The 4,701-nt window shown below is 41.4% G+C and overlaps 1 long non-coding RNA gene across 1 annotated transcript; it reads right to left on the bottom strand.

The window, feature by feature from the left end:
* Positions 1-997: 997 nt before the first annotated feature.
* On the bottom strand, positions 998-3,304 carry LOC136355831 (uncharacterized). Its single transcript, XR_010740322.1, has 2 exons — positions 2,801-3,304; positions 998-2,460 (listed from the first exon to the last, which is right to left on the bottom strand). It is a non-coding gene; the product is annotated as an uncharacterized lncRNA (long non-coding RNA).
* Between the last annotated feature and the right edge of the window lie 1,397 nt (positions 3,305-4,701).

The raw sequence follows: 4,701 nt of genomic DNA, 5'->3' as shown, positions 1-4,701 counted from the left end.
AGATTTCGGCAATACTAAAAGGGGGTGGCTATCAAGCTGGAAAAGTGGATGGGTTTAAAGACAAAAAATTTTATACAGGTTCAGGCCTTCTTAATAAGAAGTAATACCCTACTCCTGTCCAGGGATTGATCCGTCGAGTGATCTAGGAGAAAAATCGTGCCCCAAGAGACACCCGGACCCCTCCTTATATAGGAGAAGGGGTCCGTATTACAAAGTACAGCCCATACTCCTAACGGAATAGGTAGTTACAGATAAGATACAATCGTAACCGACTAGGATCCCGGGTATTTCCTTGACATAAAAGTTTGGAATTTAACCCGAGTCCCTTTAAAGATATTCTATCTATACATGGCACCCCATACCCAGTCGGATATACATGCCGTGTAGGTATGGGGTATCCATAATCTCCACAGATAGAGTCCTGAGAAGGCAATTGTATCTATCAATTAGGATATTTTATGTAATTTCCTTAGAGATATATTTGGGCAAAAGTCTGCCGCAAAGACTTATGGTATCTTAGAGTTTGTTAGAGATAAGAGTCGTATCCGATAAGGACATAGTTTGTAATTCTCGGGTATAAATAGACCCTGAACCCCATGTAATCAATGAACACACATGTTCAATACAATCTCGGCGCATCGCCACCCTTTTTACTTTCGTTTTGTTTCGACGAGTTCTTGCTTTCGGGTTGAGCTGTATCGGTTTCGATCTTTAACAAGAGGTAAAACTTGTTATGACGGCTTGCGTTCTCGGGATTAGTGCTTCCATCTTTACGACACTCTAATCTTGTTTATGTAATTCATCGAGTTATCATATATCCTGCATAATCTCTGGCAATATCGTTATCTGGCCTACAATCGGCTAACATCTATCGGTAGAAGGCAGCCGATTAGGTTAAATAGTGACGTTGGCTTGGATTATATAGGATATCTACCACTCTATGAAACTTCTAATGGCTTGATTGTCTAGATATTTGTCACGCCCGGAAATTCACTAGTAATTTCAAACTTATTTGTGCATAAAATCCTCGTCTAGGAATCAGCCGAGGTACACAAACTGATAATTTAATATACAAATCCATCATAATAATAACGTTACATACATACAAAAGAAAAGAAAACAGCAGCGGAATAACGGTCTAGCGATGGCTTCAGCTCCACTCCCACAAGCAGCTCAACTGGGGTATAAGCCAAACGTCTTCTCCTTCTGGATCCTTTTTCTTCAACTGAGGTTGATTGATTATTGCAAGAATGAGCATATGACATACTCAACAAGCCACACAGCAAATATGCAAGTGCACAAGGATACCAAAGGATGGCATAATATAGTCTCATTTGCGAAAGCAGCATTTAGTAAAGATTTAAGAGTAGTGAAACAGTAGAGTAATTAATCAGAAATTTTAATCAACACTGAACAGCACACCCATGCTGCTCAGGCCCAACCAAACCTGAACAACCAACCCCGGTCGTACAGATCAAACCTCCAAACCAGGAATTTACCATTCCAAACCAGGAGTCAAATTTATTATCACATTATTATCATTAATGAGTAGTGTGGGACTAATCACGAAAAACATTGCTCAACCCGCCCATGACCGCGGGCACGGCTATTCGAATAGTTTTACTCTGGCCAGAGGTATACCACTATACCCACAAGACACGATTCCACACATGTTGCCATGCCTCGAAGTACCACCACGGCACTGCAAAGGGGGAAATCATGACAATACCCTTCGCACAACACAACTCACCACAGTGCACCATTCCTGAATCATAATCAACCCCTCTATAAATATAACCAGAGGCATGGACTCCCTAGCGATCCCCACGGACTTCTCACCGCTTCTCAGTCTGGTGCCCCGTAATGAATCATGCTATACAAAAGGTAAAGCCGTTGCCCACGCTGGCTTGTGGTTGGCACGGTTAATGTCTCACAACAGTAGCTCGCGAACCGGTCCTTAATTGCCATAAGCACGACCTTCAAAACCATGTGCTGACAACCCACCATTAATTATATTTTAATTACCAATTAATTATCATAACACGATTAACCATCGTGAGCTACCATTAAATATAACCATAAATAATAATGTAGTATATATGATTCATCCCATTAGTGAGCTAATGTTTCTAAGCATGGCTAAGCAATTATATATATAACATTTAGCTGAACCAAACCAATACATAAGGTTCAAGCTAATCAATTTATTACCCAAGGTATCAAGGAATAGGGCATTCAATGCAAATTGGCCATAACAAAGGAATAGGTTCACACCACCCGGTGACATTCGAAAATAAATGTACAGTTGAAATAAATAGAGAATTTAAATATAGGATCAACATGCTCAAAGGATTGTGTTTAGGATCTGTGTGACTTGCCTTGCAATAATCGATCTTCAATTAATCTTCTTGAACACTTCCGACGCACTCACGAACCTTCGCAACGACGGAAACGACAAAGCTAGCACGCAAAACGAAGAAAAAGACTAATAAAAACCAAATAAACAGTACAAAAACAAGCATAAACAGTATATGTGGATATTTTTAACATGTAGATCTTGATTTTAGAAAAATTTAGCAACTAGAACCAGTCGAATCCGAGTTACGACGATTTAGTTATGAAGTTCCGAAGTTTAATCGATTTTCATCTAATAAAGAAAACCTAGAAAAAGGGATTTATGACGTCATCGCTGACATCATCATCGCCGGCCATGGCACGGTTGACACGACCACCGGCAAAAGAGGGCTCGGTTGGGCTATCCGAGGACACCTACGCGTAGAGGACGACGACGCGAACTCACCGGTGCAAAGAACAACGAAGGACGACGACGAACGACGGCCGGCGACGAGGTTCAACGGCGGCTCGACTCGGGTCCCCGACGGCGACGCTCCGGCGGTCTTCGGCGGCTGCGAAGGGGCGGACGGGATTCCTCTCCTCCTCACGAACCCGACTGTGACGACGGACGGCAGCGGCGACGATACTAGCGGCAGCGCGACGCGACCGGAGGATCGCCGGCGACGGCGGCGGCTAAAACAACGCGGCGGCAACTCTACGGGCGACGGCTCGGTTGGGACTTGGGGTAAACGGAAGAGGACGACTAGGGGATGCTTTATATCGGCATGGGTGGAGGAGATCGGCTCAGGAACGGATGGATTTGGTGAAAGAAGAGTCGGGCTTATCCCGAGTTCACCCGAATAAAAACGGCCAAAATTCGTGAGATAGATAACGAATTTGATGGGGGTTTCTTCGGGATTAGGTGGAGGAGATAGAGAGGAATCCGTTTTTGCAATCAATTTTGGAAGGGAAGCAACGGATGCACCGGATTTGATGGAGGAGGAGGCGACTGCACAGGTTGGCTCGGCTCTGTCTGGAGCTGGAAGACGACACTGTAGCAGTAGGGAGGCCAACTAGACTTTTTGGGCTGGGCCGGAAGGGAGCAACAAAGGACTTCCAATTTAATAAATTAATCAATGAGATGAGCTTTGAATTGTTAAAAATACTTCCAATGCTCAAATAATTTCAAGAAAAATCCTGAAAATACTTGGACACTCAAAGTATTTAACAAAATTAAAATCAGATCATTAAATGATTAATTTAATATTTAAATAATTGCTGAACTGCTCTTTGTATGATTAAAATTAAGAGTTGAGCTCCGAAAAATCCGAGAAAATTCCAGAGAGTATAATTAACCATGGAGAATTTAATAAAAATTAAATCCATCCATTCTTTATATTTAGGAAATTTTATTTCCCACATTTAACTTCACTTGTAAATTAATAAACATTTAATATAAATTCTAATAATAATTTATTAAATAATTTATAAATCCTGAAACGAAAATCAGGATGTGACAATATTGTCCTTCTTTTCATACTTATAGCTGTATCAGTTGAGTTTGATCTTATGAGTCATGATTAGAATCTCAATCTCTAGCCTGCTTCTTGGTAGCCGATTAGGGTAGTATCAGGGTTTCAGCCGATCTTACCTGATTGAACTACAATACTTGTTTTATATGCTTCGTTGATATGTTAAATCTGCCCTTTATGCTAAGATCTTATAGCATTTAAATATATTAGGCTTTCGTTTGATATATTCTGCTTGCTTTAATATCTTAATATAGAGTGGTATCGGAGTATTAGCCGATACATGCTAAATCTACCTGATTGGCTATGCTATGAACCTATATAGTCCCATTATTAATATATATTTCGATCTAAGTGATTTATACTGTCTCGGCATGGCGACCGATCTATCCCAATCACTTGATTTAAGTATATATCGATATAAGGAGTATATATTGTTAATATCTACAGCCAATCGAGTAGATTTGGTTCCTTCTTGTTTACTCATGACTGTCGATCGATACATATATGACATCGGCTCAAAAATAAATGATATGTCATCGGCCAAGGGTCGATCGGCTGTCATTTATGAATTTAACCGCGGTTTCTTTGTCTTTGTTCTTGTTGATTGCAGGATCAAATCAACTGGCACGCTTGCATACCCGAAGGCGAGTTTTGGACCTGCACTGGAGTTAAGCAGATCTCCCAGGCCTCGTGTTTTACGTCAACACGCTTTTGGCATGCCCGGTGGGACTGATTAGAAGTCAGAGTTTTCCTCATGGATGAGAAGCCGCCAGCATCGTTGTCTTCGGCTGGTGAACCCGGCTCTGTTAAAGCTAAGATCCAGAAGCTAGGTCTA

The sequence above is a fragment of the Oryza sativa genome, chromosome 3 (genome assembly GCF_034140825.1).
Source record: "Oryza sativa Japonica Group chromosome 3, ASM3414082v1".
Lineage (NCBI taxonomy): Eukaryota > Viridiplantae > Streptophyta > Magnoliopsida > Poales > Poaceae > Oryza > Oryza sativa.
This window is presented reverse-complemented; position numbering and strand designations above follow the sequence as displayed.